General features: G+C 42.4%; 1 long non-coding RNA gene across 3 annotated transcripts in view; it reads left to right on the top strand.

Moving 5' to 3' along the window:
* The window catches only part of LOC139795639 (uncharacterized), a 504885-nt gene that overhangs the window by 470710 nt on the left and 12343 nt on the right, over positions 1-21832 (top strand). The window lies entirely within an intron of this gene.

Here is a 21832-nt window from a genome sequence, read left to right as displayed (position 1 = left end):
TGGATTTGCACACATGGTTCAACAACGAAAGAAACACTGTCCAGTTTGACTGATTCACAGATTTTCAGATAAGCAGGGACATTGTGACTGCCATAAATAACAGTTATTACCTGCCTAATGTTCTGCTCAAAGTAAATTGTGCCACAATACACAACCTGTGTATTCACTGTATTCACTTCTGTGTTTGTTTTCATCTAGCCTTGTAAAATACATAACCTCAGTTGCCATTCAGTGTTTAAATGTAATTGGCAACCTGTTGCTACTCTACATTGGCATGGGGCTTTATAATTGGTGTGAAAGAAATTGATCTTGAAATCTCTAGTGGCTTTGTTTTTTCAAGTTTTAGGTGTTTTTCCAAACATTGCTTTATTTCATAGGATCATAGGGTGGTTTGGGTTGGAAGGGATCTTAAAGATCCTCTTGTTACAATCCCCCCTGCATAGGCAGGGACCCCTCCCTCCAGCCCAGGTTGCTCCAAGCCCCATCCAACCTTGGACACTGCCAGGGATGGGGCAGCCACAGCTTCCCTGGGAAACCTGGGACAGGGGCTCAGCACCCTCACAAGAAAGAATTTCTTCCTAATGTCCAACCTAAATCTCCCCTCTTCTGGTCTAAAGTCATGACCCTTTGTCCTATCACTACACGCCCTTGTAAAAAGTCCCTTGCCCAGCTTTCCTGTAACCCCCTTTGGATACTGGAAGGTTGCTCTGAGGTCACCTGGGAGCCTCCTCTTCTCCAGGCTGAACAACCCAATTCCTCAGCCTGGCTTCACAGGAGAGGTGCTCAGCCCTCTGATCATCTTCGTGGTCCTACCCTGGACTCACTCCGAGAGCTCCATGTCCTTGTGTTGGGGGCTCATTTCATTTCACAGGTGACTGACAGTTTGTCCTCTCTGAGTGGGCCTCAAAGCCTGAACTGATCAGCAGATGTACTTTGTGGGCATTTGTAGTCTTGGTGGGCCTCTTAGAAGCAGAAACAAAAGGAAATGCCTGCACCCTGCCTTTGTTGAGATGTGGGGAGATGGGATGGTAGGCACTAGATGGAGGAGTAATAGGGGAAGGCAACACTACAGCAGGAGGTCTGTCTGAGGGGCTGCAGATGTGGAGTGGGACTGAGCAGATGAAGTCCCATGGTTTACACTGCTGTTCACACTGTTGGTTTGAAAACGCTTGTACCTCCAAGTGCAGTGGGCAGAGCTATTCCTTGCTTGGTCACATCCAGCTCAGTGTCACCTTAACTCTCCCACTTTGGATTTTGGGCTGCAGTGAACTGTTTGCACTGGGAAGAAGTGCAGGTCTGTCCTTTACAGTGAGTCTGTACATGGATACACCTGATGTCAGCATGTCTGCAGATTTCTCATTCATCTCGCATCTCTCTGATATTGAACCAATTGCAAATGTGTTTACTGGTAGCTTCATAAAAGCATAAGTAAATGGGGACAAGAGAGCCACATATCTGCTGAGTCTCTCAGGAGCCCCTTTGGAATGGTTAATCCACCTTATCTGTCTAGGGATCTGAAAGAAACTGTCCAGCCTTTTCTGGAAAAGAAAAATAAATTGAAATTGATAGAATGAAAAATCCCAAGGGAGGCAATCAAGCTGTATGAGGCAAGTGAGACTGTTTGCTGCCATGTCTTGATTTGAACTACCTCCTTAGCATAGGCAATGCAAGATTATGCATCCAGGAATGCACACTGGAGTTCCCACTGAATAGATGCTGTTTGGTATCTCAGAAAATGGTGTCTCAGGAAAGGAGTTGAGAATCAGAAGAGATGCACCAAGATCTGAGTCGATGATTTCTGCAAAAAATGACCTGTGCCAAATCATCATAAAAGGCCCACAAGGATGTTTCACTCCTCCCCGTGCAGAAAGCATTCGTTCTGTGACATCACGTGGCCACTGGCAGTGAGCACAGAGGCCCACGCTGTCAATTTACTCCTTAAAAAAATTGCTCTTTGTGGCAGTGACAAGGCAACATGTAAATACCTTTCAGGAGAGTTACTCACCCTTAATGCAGATGGTTTGAAGGCATCAGTAAACAGTAATTGGCAGGAAAAACTTTTTAATGAGAATGGCATTGAGGAACTCAATTTAAAAAGGGATTCTTTGCACATGCCTTCAGTTTCTCAGCCTTCCACGTCTTTATTTTTATCCACCAGGGATAAAAATAAAATTTAAAAAATTGCTAGTGTGGGTTAACTTTCTCAAATTCTGGACTTGATTTATTTCACTGACATCTTTGCTACTTAGCTTATCACAAACAGGAGCCACAAAAATATTTTAGGAGGAAGTAGAGAAGGTTTTTTGGAATCTCTAGAAAAAAGAGGCATCATGAAAATAATTGGTTGGAAAATGAAGCTGCCCAAAATGAGTGTATAAATAAAGTGGGTTTTTACTTTTTAGTTGTAAGAATAATTAGCCTGAAGTTGGAGTAAATGACCCCTCTCTTTCTGTGACATCTCTCTAAAGCAACTGCTACTGCTCAGTCAAGGATTACAGGGTTGATGCAGAGATTATTTGGCATTACTCTTTGGCCTGGCTTTATGCAGAGCATGAGTCTGTAAAATTACAATGGTCCTTGCAAATTTATTAAAATTACTTAAAATGTATTAATCACTCTGGAAATGCAGGTCGTGGACTCTGAACTTAATAAAGCTTTAAACCACTACCAATTATCTGAGGAGTTTGTCTAACAAGGTGGTTTGATCACCCTGTGTGCTGGTATCCCAGCCAAGCTGCTGGGAGCAGCAAGGCCATACTCATCATCTGTCTTTCCCTCAGTTAAGCGGGGCTGCCAGCACCCCCCAGATCAACACCAGATCCTACCATCAGCAATTAATTCTCATTAGTGTGGTGTGTCTGCAAATGACTACAAGGATATTAAAATAATACATTAATATTAGACTCAAACTGTGCCAGACATGAGAAATGGGAGACTTTAGGAAAAGCTACTGGCATGCATCACTGTCGGGGCAGTGGTGGGGAGATGGTTTCTTATCTACACAGAAATAATGGCTATGCTGTCGTGTCCCATTGCTCCTGATAAAGGAAGAGGTCATTGTTGTACATATTTTCTGACAGAATGAGGTCGTTGACGTTATCCCTGATTAGTTGAATAATGGCCATGACAGATTCTTCCTTGTCCTGCCTTAGAAATGACAGTCTAGTTTCCTCTCCTGGGTGACCTTTTTTTTCTTAAAGGGAACTACAATTACAAGACAGCACCAGAAGTTAAGATCTGTGGGGGTTGGTTTTTTTCCCCCTTTCCTTGTGAAAGGACAGTGAGAAGAAAAGGTGAAGAAACATTAGTGGGTATTGCAGCAACAAGCACCCTTGTTTGTCGTGTGGTGCGTGTGAAAGGTATGGTCTCTTTAGCAGCAAAGCTGGTGGAAGGCATTTCTCCACCTCAGCCGTGGCAGACTGTTACCCCCTCAGATGAGGCAGAGAGCTCCTTGCAAAATTATTCCCTAAGAAAGCACCACAGCAAACCTCTTAAGATCGTTTTCTTCTTGATGGAGGAGCTGTGGATGGCAGCAAGGGGAGGGAATTTGTGCCATCAGAAGTGCCCCCTTTACCCTGCAGGGTCTCACAGACTTGTGGTGGCTGTAGATGCTGCTTCTCCCACCTCTGCCACAGATAATGTCCTTGTAGAAAGGATTGTCACTTGTCATCACCCCACAGGAAGTGGTGGCACAACCCCAGAGGGGACAGCAGGCTGTGACCATTCACAAGGCTGTAGCACCCCAGCTCACCTGCCTACGTGTTCAGCTGGTTAAACTCTGCCTTATACAGCTGCCTTATACAGATCCCTGCTGAAGAGATCCTGAACAGCAAAGGGTTATTGTTCAAAGGAAAGATTAAACTGGACTGCCTGTGTGAAATTTGTTAAATCATTGCAGAGCTGAAATTAGGGCCTTCTTATTTCAGATAAGTTTAGCAATAATTTCACACAACTTGATTAAAAGTACAGAAGGCACTTTTATACTAAACGAGAGTTTAAGTTCAAGCTTTATTCATTTTCATAGATTTTAAGGCCAAGAGGATGCATTAGATCATCTGCTTTGCCTTCCCTAGCATCTCAGCCCTGTGCCCTGTTGCTGAGCACAGTAACATGACTAAAGCCCCTCTTAACATTTAACGGCCCCATTAATTTTCCACTGGTGCACCACTCAGACTAAGGGATTTGCACCCTTGACCTTGGGCATCTAACACATAAACTATCAGATTATGTGTTTGCAACTCTCTTGTACGCTTTCAGTGTTCCAGTGCTGGGAGCACAGGCAGTTATAACCAGCTCAGTCAGCCAACATAAAAGCCACTTAAACTTTTCTGGCATAGACAAGGTTAGAGACACACGAGAAATTCAATGTTCTTGTCTTGTTTAATAAATCTGCAGGCTTGAAAGTGTTATTAAACATTCAGAAAACGGAACATGACACACTTAAGAGAAAGTTTGCAAGAATTGCCTTTCTGTCTTTAAAATTCTTGCTGAAATCCCATAGAAAAATGAGAATCGAGAACAAAATCCTTACTTTAGATGCCTTACAGTTATTTGGATATAATGTGAACTGTTCTCTTTTCCATTCATTGAGCCAGAAAATGGAAAAAAAATTGGTTTAAAAACTTTTAGGGAGTGCATGGGAACGAAGTTATTCTAAATAGCCACTGCATTAGAGAAGTAATATAAATGAGGTTCAGTTTTTTCTGTGGCACTTCTCTGGAATTTGACCTGAAATGCAATGACCTAGATCAGAGGCACACACTTACAGGAACAGTTCAGTTATGGGGAACAGGAAGGAATGCCAAAGTTAAGAGTTAGAGCTGACCTGTGCCTGTTCCCTGGCTCATCCTGCCTCCCTGCCCACCAGGTATGGATTCATTTGGGCTTTCTAGCCAGTGTTGTTAATTATTCACTTAAACAGCTCAAGGGAACTAATAGAGCACTAAGGCTTCAAGAGAGCAAGCTTCAGTGCATCAAGTGGCTGCCTGAAGGAGAGCTCCTTCAGACACTTCTTACGCAGCAGGAAGAAGGGCCATATGTAGGCACAGAGTGACAGTAAACCATGAGTTAGCCCTCAGGTGAAGCACGGTGCTGTATTTTAAGACTGGTGTGCCATGTGCAGTGCATCTCGGGATTCTGCAGGAAATAAAGGAGGCTCTGGGACCTTCTGCAGTGTCTGTGCTGGGTGATGTCTGGCTACCCTAGCGACCCGTGGGGCTCTCTAGGCACTAGGAACGTTCACGTGCCGTCTTGGCAGTGTTTTTGGGTCACTTAAAAAGCTCTGAGACAGCCGGTCTCGTGCTGTGTTTCGGGGGCGTGTTCTGAGCAACATTTCTGTTTCTTTAGGTTAACTGACTCCTCCTTTTTAAGCCTGTTAGGAGGCTAGCTGAGAGAGCTGTAGTGTTTGGTTCATGATCCAGTGTCATTCACTACTTACAGAGAAAGTAATGACCAAACCCTTTGCCCCCCTCCCTTTTTCTATAGTCTTGGATGGAGAGAAAAATGAACTGACCATCTAAAGTTATAACAATAAAGAAAGGCAAAATAATGTTTTCCAAGGTTGTTACCTTGGAAAGGTAGCAAAGGGAAAGTTAATAGAGCTCTAATGAATATTAATTTATATTTGTATAGATTGCTAACTTGCGTGCTTTTGCTGATCCGGCAAGCAATCAGTATTTAAATGTCTATAATTTCTTTTGATTTGCTGCTATTAATGTTTCATGGCATGTATGTGAGTTTATAAATTTAAAAAAAAAAAATTATAAGTTGTTATTGTTTTTTTGTAAAGACTGAATGGCAAAGTGAGCCACAGAACCATATCAAAATCAGAATCAGGATGCTGATGTAAATATGGGTAGATGATGCTAACAGAAGTTATTTCCTTTTAATCTTCTCATAGTTTGAGTGAAAACATTGTTTTAAATGAAAATGCTTATTATACAAATTAGATGGATGTTATTACTAAGCAAATTGTATTTACAAATACAATTATTTTAAATCATACTGGTTCCACTAAATTAGAGATTTGTTTTCCTTTGCATTTAAAAGCACATTATTTTTTTTAAATAATTTCCTGTGATTTTACTTCAAAAGCACCTATTAAAATTTCAGTAAATGTGATTAAATAGCACAGAAAAGTTACCATAGTATTTTTCTTCCTTTCAGCATTCTAAAATAGCTGGTTTGTCTAATGCAGGTTTCCAGCTTCACAAGGATGTGAGTGTGTAATTAATCCGATTCCTTAATGTGTGTATCAAAAACAATTTTCTTGCAGTTCAGTGATTGATAGTAAGCTATTGAGTATCTAGCCCTAGCAGAGGATCAGGGATGGGCCTGAATGAATGGTATTCAAAGTCTGTCTATAGCTTATTTGGAAGTCTCACAAGTTACTTAGTAGACCTTCTCGCCCCAAATGCAGCATGAATTCTAGCCCATCCTTTAAAAAGTTCCAAGTCCTCAAACCTACAGAAGGTTTTGTGGACTGGCTTTCTCCTGGCAGTTTGCAGCAGAAAAAGCAGCACAACCTGCTGTGTTATCAGCTGCCATCTGGCAAAATTTCTTTGCCTGAGCTTTTCTCCTGCTTTATGAGGAACAACAATTAAACTCCAGGCTGAAGGCTGTTCAGCCTCACAACCAGATCCAGTCATTTTCAGCACTGCCCCTCTGTTAGTGTGTATAATTAGTATGGACTTTGAGACATTAGGCAACAAATTCTGTAATTGAAAGATATTTCATGTGCAGATTAGGAAGCAACCATCTGCTACCTTCTTTGTGCATTACTGGGATTTATTTTAGAAAAAAGGAGAAAAACCCTCTCACAGTCACTTTGTTTTGCAAAGATCAAACATGCTCCCAAGAGAGCCTGACTTTGCCTGTGCTGGAAAGGTGCTACAGCTACAAGTGTAAATTCCCACACTCTGTGCACATTTTCCACAGCAGTTTTGCTAATGTGTTAGAGAGCACCACTTCTGTGAGATTCTGCTTAACAAAATGCTTGGTAGAAGTTAAAAAAAAAAACTTCTGCCTTTTATGTTAATCCACACATAAATGCATGAGGAATATATTATGTGTCTTTGATGTGATGCTACTTACATTGGTGTCCCTTGCTCTACTTGCAGTGTTGCATTCGGTGCTTGCCACAGCACATATCTGATCTGGTACCTTACAGTCATTGGCCAGGTTAACTCTCAAACTGCACTCCGGTGCCACCTCCCCATCTAGTGCATACAATCTTCGTGGTTTTTTTAGAAAAGAAAAATCCACCTAAGTCCTATAATACCTGACTTTGAAGTTGGTTCTGTCACCAAACCTGCCTCTCCACAGCTTGTCTATAAAAGGCATCACAGAAAAATGGAAGCGAAGACATTAATCTGTAGGATTTTGTAGTTTGGGATAATGTAGAGATGTGCTGTGAATATCTGTAGTAGTTAGAGAGCATAGACATTCGTAATCATGTAGAAGTGAATATCCATTCAGAATGTATTCCATGAGAAAAATCCACTCATCTCATTGCATTAGTAATGTAATGCATTTTGAAATACAATGTGAAAGGCTGTTCTATTTTCACTGGTTGTACAGCATGTTGCTGTTGCTGAGCATGGTGTTACAGCACTGAAGATTTGTTGTTACAGAAGCATTTTTGAAAACTGGCAAAACATCTGTACCAATTTTGTAAAAGTGAGCAAGCATCTGTGAAGAAGAATGATCAGGGGAAAAGGTATTGAATGCACTGACAGGAGGGAGGACCCCTGATACCTGTTGCAGGGAGCAGCTCACTTGAACCTGCTGGATGCAAGTCTCTAGGCTGAAGGAAGGTGGGAGGGAGCCCCAGAGGAATGGGTACTCTGCCTGTGCCCTTCCCTGTGTTCTGCCAGGGCCTTCTCCTGCCAAGCTCAGAGGTAGAGAGTCACTCTGTGGATGTCTGAATGGCGAGGGCTCTGTGTGTAGCTTGACTGTTGCATTTGGTTTTTACTGAGGTGATTCTCTTGGTTTTCCGTGTGAGGTTCAAGCAGACAGGGAGCTGTGTTTCACTGAGCTGTGCTTGCCTCAGTCCCACAGTGTTTTTTTAAGATTTAGCTGAAATATTTCTTGTCTACACTTCTCTTTATGGTATAAAGATCATATTTGTCTTTCTGCTCCATAGCAGACACAGTGGATTCATCCCCTCCTTGCAGCTCTAAATATAAAGCCTCTCAGGTGAATGGCCACAGAAATCCAGTACCACAGGAAGTCAGGGCAGTAGTTAATTTTGTCAGTGTTACTGCACCTCACTGGCAGGTGAAAGAGCTGGCAACTCCATTGGTGGTGGGGTGGATTTAGCTTGGTTTCCTACAGCTCCTTGTGCTGGTGTTGGTTTCTGGGAAGCTGACACAGGTGACTCATCCCCATCTGTTCCTTCCATGGGAGGCTGCTAATAGATCTCTTTTTTAGCTTTTCCAGGTCTCTGGAACTTGTTAGCTATTTACTGTCTTTAAGATGTCTGCCTTTTTGCCAATTTTGATGGAAAACTTTGCATTTGCTGGGGAGGGTGAAGGTGTAGATACATGTATACATGCAGCACAATTACCTAGCCCTTCCCTCCCTGGGCAAGCTAGGTGAAAAATGCCTGCTGCATCTGCAGTGCCCATCAGTGCTCGTAGTGCTGAAGGTGTCTTTCTTGAAAGGCATCTAACTATAGCAAAGAGAATGAGATGTGTGTTCTATCCAGTTTGGAGTAGGCTGGGATTTTTTTTCTCATCAGAATACTTGACATATAACCTTTTGCTTATATAAAACACTTCAGCTGTTCATTCATAGGTTTAACTATGCTGAAGACTATCCAGTGGAAAGAAATCTTATTATCTCCAGCTTAATGTTTCATTATCTGGCACAATATGAGGATATTAGACTTTGATTGCTGGTTCTCTTCAGAGATTACAGCATTTAAGTTTTTATTCCCATTTCCATTTTAAATTTTATCTTTTTCTTTTCTTTAAAGTAGTCGCATTTATGTTACATTTAAATCTTGTCTTCCGAGTTTTCAAGATAAAAAGTTTGAGTAAGAAATATTTTGATGAGGTTTGCCTTAAAACACCAAGATCATTCTGGTGTTCCTCTACTCATTTTATATTGCAACAGTATGTAAACAAATTAATAGCTATCAAGCAACGGTAATTCCCATTCCCTACACACCAATACCACACATCTGACCAAAAAAATACCTTCAAGAATAGTATGATGACCTAATGCACCCATGCATTTTATAAAACCATTAATCTGTGACAATGTCACCCAAAGTTACAGTAAATAAGTTATCAAAGTAGTTTTATGAATCCCAGTAATGTGTCTGTTTGGGCTGTTATACCCAGAAAGGCATATACATTTGCTGTAAATAGATCTTCAATCTCTGTGAATAATTTAATTCTTTCTTTATACACTATAAAATTGCATTTTTATAGCCAGGCTTGATGTATGGTATGGCTGAGGAATTGTATGAATTACTTGAAGAACGAAGAGCTGTGCCTCCTGCAGTATATTTCTGTACATGACATTAGCATCTTAGGCCAACCGATTCGTGCCGTGCAGGGATTTAACTTGGAGGGAATCATTCTGCTTGTGGTTGGTGTACTCTCGTGCTGTGCAGGATCGTGTAATTTGGCCCCATTTCCAGAGCCTTTGGGTTTGGGCAAGCATCTGCACTCTTAGGATGTTTTACATGTCTTTGAAAGCATCAATAATATCCCAGACTGTTAGGATGTTTTACATGTCTTTGAAAGCATCAATAATATCCCAGACTGTAAAGCGGAGTTGTTTCTGCAAATGGTAACCCCAGCAAGAAAATGAACATGGAAAATGAGAGTAGGAAAGGATCACCTAAGTTCCGTCTGCTGCTATCACGGATGGCCTCATCCCAGTCACACATGCATCAGCCTCTGCCTTCAGTTTCCTTGCTACTTGATTTTTGGTGCTTTATTTGTTTATTTTTGGGTGCTTTTTGTTTTTTCTCCCACTGTAAGTCTGTTCTAGGAAATCAGTCCTCAGATAGCTAGAAACTGCCCTCATCTTTCCAGCCAAAATTTATTCATGGCAACTAATGCTCATTTGTTCTCGTGACAACATTGTTCTTTAGCTTAAATTGCACTTCTGGCCCCCTGATGCTTACCCCAATGTGTTTCTAGAGCTCAGGCAGATCTCTCAGCCTCCACTTTGCTAAGCTAAGTAGGACAAACACTCTTAGTTCACCCTCAAGAGACAAGCTTTTGAGAGACATTTCTTTGATCATCTCGTCTTGCAGGGTTTCTAGTTTTGCACAGTTCTGGTGAGAACTGTCCCGTGAACTTCAGTCAAGGTCTCCCCAGGTTGTCTCATATGGGAAATGCTGCTCTTCTCCTCTGGGAGAAGGGAATCAGGGTCACCAAAGTGACCTATCTTGTATCAGCCTTCAGAAGGAAATATGGGTACCAGAACACCTGACTCTGAACTTCACCCTGGGCATCAGTCATCCAGTCACTTGTCTCGTACCAGAGATGAACAAACACTGCCCGGCCATTTAGGACCTGCAGATGCAATATTTTCCCTTTGAAACGTGGTTTGCTATGCAGTAAATGAGAGAGTTTCTCCCGCTGTAAATGTGTGATGGGAGTTCCTGTGAGCACTTTTTTCATCAAGAGAATGTTACATAGACAGCCCAGAGGAAGGCAATTGTAGCACAGAATAATCATCACAAAGAGGAAATAATGCCTTCTTATATTTGCATTATAGAAAGCTTGCTCTTTGTTATCCAGCATGAGCTAAGATACTTGCAGAATGTGTGCTCTCCAACACAATTTTAAGAGGAAAAAATATTCTAATTGCTTTGAAGTATTGAACAATTTTTTTCCTCCACTCTAGCCTCAGAGAAAAAATAGCACAGAGGAGTCAGGGACTGTAACTCATTGCTATTTTTCCATGTAACTTAATCATGTGCCTTGACCTTGAAGCCCACATCCAACAATGCAAGTTCACTTTTAACAGTGTCTAATAAACCATTCCTCGTCTGCACAGCCTTTATTACTACTGAGCTCTTCTGTCATTTTTTTTTCTCCATGTAAATGTTGCTATATATACAGATTTTTACCACCACGTGGTGAAAAGTTTTCTTCATGAGATCATTTTGTCCCAACAAAAGAGGTATCTTTTAGTTTCAGTTACAGATAGATACAGTGTCTCATTCCCAAGGGGCACTGGTTTGTAGGAAATAGGCTAGGAAAGCCAGAAGCAAGGTTAGAGAAATGACCATTACAAAAGGTAAAACTCTGCAAGAAAGGTTTCTAATGCCTTGTGGGTTATAGGGCTTTGAAAGGCACATGACTGTCATATTCCTTCCCAGAACCCAATTTTCTTTTCACAAATATGCCGTACCACTATCATTCCTCTCACATACGAGGCTTATCATCCCTTTGCCCTTTACAGCCTTCCTCATGTCCTCTGTTAGCTCTAATAAAAGTTAATCCATAAGAAAAGGCTCAAAAGCTCAATTAGTTCTTTGATTAGCTTTATAATTGAGCAATAAGCCACAGAGTCAGACCTTCCTTGCCCGAGTGCAAGTGGCAGGGTCAAGCCTGCTCAACATGCATTTCAGCACAATTTTATTTATATCACAGCCTTTTATAACTTAAAACATTTGTTCTTATTACCTGAGCCTTCACGTGTTTTGTTTTTATCTCACTGTGTTTGTAAACCAACTGGAAGGGCACTGTCACAGCCTTTGCATCTCATCACTTCAGTAAATGAGGATGCCATCCCTCTCTACTTGGCATGAGCCACTTAGGACCCATAAATACAGTTTCACCTGACTGCAAACCATGTGGGAGAAACCTGGAGTTCCTCTTCGCACATTTCAGCTTAGTAGAGAGAGGGCTTTGTGTTCTAAGGAACACATACAGTGGTTAGGGGTGTGTGTCGTGGTTAACACCAGGTAGATTGCTATAAGAAGACCACAGTTTGGTTCTCTTGTTGTGCTGTGGATGGGACAGATGTGTGCCAAGTGCAGCCTGCAGGATGCAGGTCTTGTAAGCACAGTTTATTTGCCTGGGCACATATGCTATTGCTCTTATGTGTTTTTTGCATCAGAAATATTTTGGCTTTGGTTCTTTGGATTCTACCCTGAGCCTGCCTGCTCCTGCCCACCAGATACACCAGCCACCTTGCAGTCCTGAGGCATGTGCAGTTGCTTTGTCGCTGTGTTTGTCATCTGTCATCCTTTCTGCGTGCTTTTGGTGAAAAGATGTCTGGTCAGATGAGCCTTTCGTGTGATGCAGCATGGCCATAGCCTCCAGGCTGCCCACAGCTATACCTCAAACATCTCATCAGTTCAGGAGCCTTTTCCTGATATCCTCACATTTTCATTAGTAAGGTTTAGCCGAGAGGTAGCCTAGGCAACAAGAGCCTTTACTAAGAACATCAAAAGGTGAACAGCCAGAACTAGACATTAATTGTTAAACCTGCTTTTCTGTGGTGATGGATTTCCTCATCAGTGTCCTGCAGAAATGTCATCTGTTTGAGACAGCTCTGTCCAGGAGCAGTGTATTAAAGAGGGTGAGACATGCAAGGATGCGGAGTGAGAGGCAGTAGAGGAGGAAACAGGAGGGCCCAGGCAGGGTGCCTGTGATGTACCAGTATTTGAGAGTGAAATCCTGTTGTCTGTCCACACAGGGATAAAACTGTCTGTCCTTTTTGGCACTGTGTGCAGTATGTCACATTTCCCGTGGGAGTGTGTGCTGAGATAGCCATAGGTACAAGAAACCAGAGGTATTGTGAGGGAAGAGACAGTAATACGTGTTTTGAAGACTGTGCAAACAACCCAGATTGGATTTCAGCAGCTTCCTCCTGCAATTGAGTATTCAAACAATGCTCTCACAATAAACATATACCCATCTGTGATACTCACTAGCAGCTTGTTTTAGCTTTATGACACTGGAGACAGACCTCTAATCTCAGTGTGTGCATTCTCACTGAAGAAATAGCCCTATAAAAGGTAATGGGTAATTAATATAATCAAAAAATCTTCAGTAATGGCTGGGGATATCAGAATGTGATATTGGATTGTATGTCCTTCTGGGGCCATGGAGATGAAATTTTATGCTTTGTGGCAAAAAGGCTGAGTACTTTTCTATTCTGAGTACTTCTATCTCACAGTGTTTGTACCCACAACAGCAGGTACTATGTTTGCACTGTTTTGTGCCATTCTTATTCAGATTTGATTTCTTCCTTTTTTAGTGAAGTAAGGAAGATCTGAAACAAGATGCTAACATAAGTGAGCTTGTTTTAGTCAAAATATTGGAAGTGTGTTCATTTTGAGACCTTCAATGACTCTAAAAACACACATTGACAACTGCCTCATTTTCTCTTAATAACACTTGCTTTAATGTTGCTGTAAATTACCTCAACTTTTCCATAATGACGCAGCATTACCAGTTGAAATCTACCTTCGGTACTTATTTGTATTTTAAATTTTGCATTTTCGTTTGATCCCATATGCTTTCGACAACCTTGAATTGATTTAAATGCAAATGATTACAGAACATTGAATTAGAGCAGAATCCTGGGCACATTACAAAGGCAAGGGAGCAGCAAGTTTCTAGGCAGCACCTGAGCTAATGTCTCTTTTCTAGTTGAGTGATAGTCAGACAGTTTGCAGTGCCAGCAAGTATGGGTAAATCAAATTGGCTTTTACTGTTAGACCAACGATGCTAATAGGCTGGGTTCATTGCCTCAGAATGAATATGGAGAGACAAATGCATTAAAAGCAAAAAGGTCATTCTTATCTCGCGCTTTTGGCAGCACACTTGCTGTATGAAGTTTGTTTCCCCTCCAAGAAATTACCGTTCGTCTAGGTTGTCTCAAATGAGTTTGGTAACAAAAATCTAAAAGGATTTTTTTTTTTTTTCTTTCCACATCATCGTCTGTAACTCGGTGTCCCCGGGTTGTCCTGAGGTGTCCCCGGGTTGTCCTGAGGTGTCCCTGAGGTGTCCCCGGGGCTGCAGCGCTGCCTGTGAGGAGAGGAGGGGTCAGGTGACCCCCATGGACCAATCACAGCGCTCCTGCCCGTGGCGCTCAGTTCAAAACGGCCGCCGAGAGAGGCCTCAGGGGCTGCTCCGGCTGAGGCTCCGCTGCCGCTGCTCCTGGGTTCCTCCCCGCAGAAGAACATCACTGCCCAGGACAGGGCGCCTGCTGCCTGCCCAGGTAGGAGCCGCTTGGCTGCTCCGAGCCTGGTCTGAGCTGTCCCTGAGAGCCTGGCCTTGGGCTGCCCAGCACAGGGGGGATGGGGCTGTCCCTGTCCTGTCATGCTGGGGAAGGCCCTGCCCTCTGAGGCGGCCGAGCTGCATCTTCACAGCCTTGGGGATGAGCAACAACGGGTTTAAGTGTGTAACACAACAGGAGGCTGTGGGCTGTCCAGGGGGTCAGAACACATTATAGGAAATAAAGACCATCGCTTCCTTCAGCATACCACAGAAAGTGAAATAGACACCTTGGTGAAGTGGCAACTCTGTTGCCCCGTCGAGTTTGTGGAATTTTTGCCAGTGCTAAAAGAATGATCTTGTCTCACAGCAGAATGCCTTGGGCAGGGGAAGAGTTTCAGTACTGCTCTATGTTAAATGTCAGGTACTGCAAGTTGCAGAAGTCTTGTCCCACTGATTTGTGGGGGGCTTTCAGGCTACTTAGGGTTAAGTGCGTGTCTGTGTCGTGGCTCAGGATAGCAGCCAGAGAGCTCTGAAGGCTCATGTAATGCAGATTAATAACAGTGCTGGTAGCAGTTCATCAGGGTACAGAATAACTATCTCCAGCACAGGAACAGCGCTGCGTGTTTACATCTGGAAGTTTCTGTCTGATGATGAGGCAGGATGACAGGAGTTGCATTTAAGGAAAGCCTTCAGTAAAAGAAAGCAAAGTAGTCTTGTGCTTAAAAGTAAGAAAAAGGTTCTGTCAGTAAGCAGAAGGATTCTCTACCTACTGACCATGTCTGAGAGTCCTGCCAGCATTTCAGTAATGTCTGATTTCTGTGTCAGGCAGTGCTCTGTGAATTGCTGGTGCAGCCTGGAGAGGTTGTCCTGTGCTGCCTGTCACTGTGTCTTTGCAGAGGGTATAGATGGATACCAGGACTGGGGACAAATAGATGCGAGAGGTTCAATGCTCAAGAGCAGGTAGGGGCAGAAACTCATGCACTTTGTACCTTCTGTTAATAGCCCATTTCTTGGACTGGCAAAGACATTTTCTGGAATGATTTTTGTTGGAAAATGCTCTTTTGTTGACTTTTGAAAATTCTGTAGGAATATATCCAACAGAAAAATTCAGACTTTTTTTTTTTTTTCTTAAGTAATTTTTATTTTACCCGTAGTAAGTAAATAGTACTACATGTTTGTATTAGTTTGGATTACAAGACTTTTAAAAATGCAACTGTCACACTCAGCCTATGAATTGCAGTGGTTCCACCATGTTGTAAGGAAACATTCTGGCATTATGAAAACTGAACTTTTTACTCAAACGCTTTTGACATCCACAAAGTTAGAACTTTGGTATGGTCCTTTTATGGTTTCACTATAGGCCAGGCTTGAAATTCTGTTCTGCAATACATTTTGAATGTGAACCAAATTTTTCTGACTTGACTTTGGGTGAAAAGAATAACAAGAAAAAATGGGTAGCAAAAATCTGGAGATTCTTGCAAGTCAAAAATTCCATGTTTTGTTTCCCTCTAATACCCAGAGAGACAAGGTTAATCTGGAAGTACACAGGAATTCACATTCACAAAATCTGGTCTCCACAAGGCCATGAAATCCTTAAATTGTTTGTTTGTCCCAGAAGAATGTAAATCGCTGTTGCATCCCACAAATGTTTGAGTTTATCAAATAAGAGTATTTATTCAGCATTCATTCCACTCTGTCATTAAATCTTCTGGATTATATGACTGTTGTTGTATTTTAAATTCCTAGTAAATATGTTGCTGGCAACCAGCTGTTCTTTCCAATGTGTCATAGGAAGCATTCTAGAGTAGATCATTAGTCTGCTTGAATCCATCTCTTTTATTTATGTCAGTCAGGGAGATTGCAGTGGCCATCTGCAACTGTGGGCAGCCTTTGTTTTGGAGGGAAGTGCCATGGAGGGCAGGAGGAAATGAGGGACAGGGCAGAGCTGCAAAGATTTTAGCTGGTTCAGAATGATGAGGCTTACTGGGAGCCTGGTGCTACTGATGCCTCTGGGGATTTTGCCCCTTCTTGCCCCAGTGTTGGTTTGGAGCCATACAGACCAGTGATGTTAGGAGAAGCCATTTTGGGCTGGAACCCCAAGGGAGGCACGGGGAAATGCATGCCCCATTGCACCACCTGCTCAACCCTGGAAGCCAATGGGTCTCAGACACCCTCTGCTCCATCAGAGGGTTTACTCCCTTGCTTACTCCTGGGCTCTGGGCAGTGAGCCCGTGGTAGTGGAAAACTCCATTGCATCAGCTGGAGGTAAGGAGAGAGGCAGTGTGTTTCTCACCTGTTTTCCCTCCACATCCATCCCATGGATGGAACACATCTATACTTCCATTTCAAGTCTTAAAGCAGCCTATTTTCTGAACAAAAATATGGGTGTGTGAGAAGTCTCAATATAGAATCAGTCTTTTCCCCTCATACTCTACCCCATATTACATTTGTTATAGAAAAGATCAAAGCTTTCCAGCTGTGTTTGTCTCCTCTTTGGCAGCATGCTGAATCTTCCTGCTGCTGCTTTTGACTTTTTGGAGGTCTGTAACATCAGGTTTGGGTCACTCACAGTCAAAGATGTGTCAGACTGCTGTGTACAGAGGGGTCAGAGGATGATACTGATGGGGAAATCAAACATTAAGTTTTCCATTTTACAGCATTCAGCCCAGATGATTCTTCCTCTAGAAAGAAGGCTGTACTGTTCCTTCCACTTGTAAACTGTAGTAATTAGCAATGAGGTGATGCTTGGTTTGAAGGAAAGAAGACTTGTGAGCAACTCATTCTTAAAAAGGAGACTTGGAGAGGGGGTCCCCATAGAGAAAGTATAAATTTTAACTCCTGGTATTATCATAAATATTCAACACTTTCTGTGAATAAAAAATTAAAAGGAAAAAAACCAGCGATCTTGGATTGATTAAACTTTTTCTCCTAGCTTATGCTGAAATGCTCAGTATTTCATCCATGTGTGAAATTCAGGCAAGCTGATAGATTAGTTGTATTAATTAGAAAAAAAAAATCAAAACAAAACTAAACTGAAGTCCTAAGTGAAACACTTTACTTTCAGAGAACAGATGGCTTTCATTTCTTGCAGCTGTAGAATATTTTTCTGCAACATAAAAGCAGATAGTATATCCTCTAGGGATGAAGGAAATTGAGATGAAGAGCAAATGTTGCAGGGAAATTCATTAGAAGCTCCAGAAGTAATAAAAATACTAGGCATGAATTTTGGTGCCCCAACCTACATGGGCTTCAACTGCAAGTCGTACAGGGCTTGTCTGAGATCAAGGCATCAGGACCCTTTCTTGACCCAAGTTTTCCATCCTTTTGCCCATCAGGACAGCAGCAGAAGCCTCATCTGCAGACATTTGTTGTGGCAGAGGATGTTTTTGATGCTTTCTCTAATAGCCTGCCTGGCTTAACCTTCTGACCATCTTTGAGCCTGCCTCTTAATGTGACCATTTTATCGACAATTGCAGTTAAAATGGCAGGCAGTTTAGCAAGTCCTGTCTGATGTTGCTTGAAGTTTTTATGTATCATGACCTTATTTGTACCCTTAATTTCTGCTGGAGATGCTCATCTCCTTGCACTGTAACCAGTGAATCAATTTTATTTTCTCTGTTGAGGGTAGAGGGGAAGCACAGTTTCTCTCCCCATTCCCTATCTCCTGTAGTTTTTCTCTCTTTGGAACTGTCTTTGTGTTTGTCAACCATACATTTGTGGGCTCTGAAGGATTTTATTTTATTTCTGTTTGCTCAATGATATTTGAAAAGTGCATGCTTGAAGGGCTGCTGAGAAGTGGGGGTCTTGTCAACGTGTTTTATAATTGCAACAATGTGATTACAAGGAGGTATTTTCTTTGGCTTGCTTAGATATTCCTTTTGGATAAGACAAGAGTCTGCCATCCCAAGACCCCAGAACTGCAGGAGGCAAGATTGACCAGAATTGCCTGTTGCTTGTGCCTAGATGTAGTGCTTTTATAAAAACTGTCTGCCAACAAATAAAAGTAGTCAGTTTTCTAAGTGTTTAATGTCAACAGCTGCAGTGGTCACTTCTGTTGGTCTGGGCAGTCCCCTGGCAATGAGAGTGAGTCAGATGTGTACCTTAATGAAGCACAAGCTGGAAAGGACCACAAGAGTTACCTGAGGGATGAGAAAAAACCCAACAATGACTTGTTCAAGGATGAGAAAGTGTTTGGCAGGCTGCTTATGTGGGTGGTCAAGCCTCTCTTGCATCTTTCAACATTCTGGCCCTGTACTTGCAGCAAATCTCCTTGCACAGCTTCAGCTCTTCAGCAGTCCAAATGCCCTCAACTTGGGCACTGAAACTGCTGGCCAGGGTCATGGCCCTCGGGCAAAGGGACTCTGAGAGGGAGAAATGGAGGCTGAGGTGGGATTTGGCCCGTTGTGCTTTCCCTACCAGAGAAATGGTAGCAAATTGTCCTGCTCTTACAAACTGAAATACGAAATCCTTAGGGCAAACACCAGACTTTGAGTGTGTCAAAGTGCATGAGCTTCGTAGAGTGAGCCAAGGAGTCATCCACAGACATGAGAATTATTTCTAGGATAGTCCTGCTCCAGACTATATTGTCTCCAGAGGTCACTTCCAACCCTTAAAAATCTGTGATTCTGTGATTTCGGGCACAGTGACTGATGCTTCTCACCTGTAGAAATGTTTGACAAGATGGACAAGGAAATGTTTTCTGGGATGTCCTTGCAGGCAGAGCCTGGTAAGTGCCAGTCTCTGGTGTGCCAGACAAATAAATAACCTGGCACCAGGACCATGATAAAGGCCTGGGGCAGGTTGGTTCTGATACTTGGAGAAAGAGTTGCATGTTTGCATCGTATGTGGCTGAAGGCTTGCAGAGACCATCAAAATAAACATTGTTCTATGATGCTAAGCATGCTTAATGTGACAATTACTTTTAGCTGTTGCCTTTACACACTCACATGATAAACCATACTTTTCATAATAAAATATTGTTCACGTAGATGCTAATCTGTGTGCAGTGACAGCACAACGCTTTATTTACATTTATCTTTGGAACACTGGAAAAGGCATACAGTACATTTCTCTAAAAGCTTTCAGGAATGTTAATGACAGAGAATATTGAAGATAAAACTTGTGCCAGGGAAACACAGAAAAGGAAAACCAATAAAGCACCATGCGGAAAGTATTAGTTTGCTGGAAAACTCTTCGTGGTTTGAATTAATTTTTAGTTCAGCAGCACTTGTTAAAACTATAAATAGATAAATAGTCTCTTGCTTTAATACACCCTTATTCCTCTTAGAGTGTGCTTTAGAAGTCTTCACATTCAGTGATTTTTATTTGATTATATTTAACTATTACTATAGGCTCTCTTTTAGAGATCTACTGTGATATCAGGCTGCTTTATCTCAGTTCCAAGTGTGATAAAAGCCAATTTAGAGTCACTTTCTTTATGTAAAACAATGGAAAGTACAAGATACTGTGATGATAATAGCATCTTTAAAAAAAGATGACCATCTGCTTTTATTCACTTCTGTTTTCAGTGTCCTTTCCAACTCTCCTTTCCCTATGGGAAGATGAAATCACTGAGATAATTTCTAGTCCTGTCAGCTGCAGAGTGTGGTAATGGTCTTAGGAGACAAGCATATGCTTGGGTCTTTAAGGGCTTTTTCAAACTGGGGATCCAAATATAGATTGCCAAGTTATGTACAGGAGCATCTGTAATTTCAGTTCCCTACCACAGCAGCTTCCTGCAACACCAAGGAGCCTGAGTGGGTGCCTGTGCTTTTCCAGGCTGACATTTCATGGCAAGAGAAGGTCACAAAAAGGCAGAGGTGTGTATCTGAAGGCTTCACTTTAGTCACCTGAATTTGAAAGCCTTCAGAACACTTTGAGAAAGATGAGACTTGCCCCTCTGTAGGATTACAGCAGAAACCCAGCTGCAAGCTGCAGATTGAATACAGAGGGACCTGGATGTTGACCAGTCTCTCCAGGTAGACCAGGAAGCCATTGATTTGGGATGTGCTTTGAGCCCAGAGGCACAGTAATTCCATGTGCACAGTCCTTACAGGGCAGGCTAAGAAGGACCCTAATATTAAGACTTCAGAGGTTTTCTTGCAGTCCCTGACAAAACTGTTGTCTAGCAGACCCAGGGTCTGCATATTTTGCTTTATTTTTGACCTCTTGGCTTAGATGGCTTAGCTCCTGGTGGAGAATTGTCCCTGTTCATGGGAGCCCAGTTGTGCCAGCGACTGCAGCAGCTCCTCAGGTCTGACCAGAACACATCTCCAACTTCAGCCACTCAGCTTTTCTGCTGTACGGTGTTGCTGTCTCCTGCCTTTGGTGGCAAATACCATAATTTGCCTCCAGGAGCCGCTAGGGATCCCTTGGGGCTGACAGAAGGCAAAGCTCAGGCTGGCCCTGGAGCAGAGGATGGGCAGAGCACATTCACTGCCCTGCAGCCTGTCCCCTTTCCTGATACAAAACCTGAGGAAAACTGAATCAGGAAGGCATTTAGCTCAAAGGGATGTGTTCTTGTTGCAAGTAGTGCACTTCATGTCTGTTGTGGAGAAGCAGAATTGTGATCCAGTCCACGTTTTCCCAATTATTCTCCCTTTTCCACTGACACCAGTACCTCCAGTGCACTGGGCTGGTGACACCTTAGCAGTTCTTCTCAGGTGGCTCCGTGCTCGGAGTGGACAAAGTGGGGAGCAGCTCCCCAAGCTGCATCTGATGACTCATGTTGGAGGCTGACTCCTTCCCTTTGGCTTTGAAACATGGTGGTATTCTGGAAGTGGTGTGGCCTTGCTGGTGCCTTCTTTCTGTTGATGGTTCTGAAAAAGCTAGCTCTGTGCTTAGAGGAAAAATTGTCAAAGAATTTTCAGTTAACCTTTTATTTCTTCATCAGGACCTAAAACAAGAAATACCAGTATATTTAGAGCTTAACAGGACATTTCCATTTCCCTGAAACCCTCCCCCCCAGGTAATCAGCACAGTCATAAGAAATTTTCCCTTGAAAATGTTTGTGTGGAGACAATTGTTTTGGGTTCAAAAGGTGCTAAAAGTGGCTAAAGTAGCTGTTGATTGCAGTTTTTCTATGTATATATAGTGATACTTTCTTTACCTGGTTTTCTTTGGGTTTTTTGGTTGTTTTCTTTTAATGGATTTTTTTTGTTTGTTTGTTTATTTCAAAAGCAAGGCCCTCAAATCATTATCAAAACAAATACCATTTTTATATACTTTTTTGTCTTAGAGCAAAACATTCTCCTCCTGCCAGGAAGTAAACTTACAATTCCAACCATAGTGAACATGAAAATCAGAGAGGGTAGAGTAGTACAGAAAGATTTGTAAAGGTGCCAGGAGTTGGATTTATTACTATCTGTGAAGCTGTTTAACAGTGATCAGAACAATTTTAGCTCATCAACAGGCCATTGGTGAATCTCAGTTTATCTGCCATGTTTACCTGAGCCAGTCTTCTGTAACTTTGTTTTCTTACCTGGAGGTTTCTCTTATCCCCATTTGAAGTCACAGAATCATAAAATGGTTTGGGTTGGAAGAGACCTTAAAGATCCTCTTGTTCCAATCCCCCCTGCATGGTCAGGGACACCTCCCACCAGCCCAGGTTGCTCAAGGCCACATCCAGCCTG

The sequence above is a fragment of the Heliangelus exortis genome, chromosome 4, assembly GCF_036169615.1.
Source record: "Heliangelus exortis chromosome 4, bHelExo1.hap1, whole genome shotgun sequence".
Lineage (NCBI taxonomy): Eukaryota > Metazoa > Chordata > Aves > Apodiformes > Trochilidae > Heliangelus > Heliangelus exortis.
Note: the sequence above shows the minus strand (reverse complement) of the source record. Positions and strands in the feature narration are given on the sequence as shown.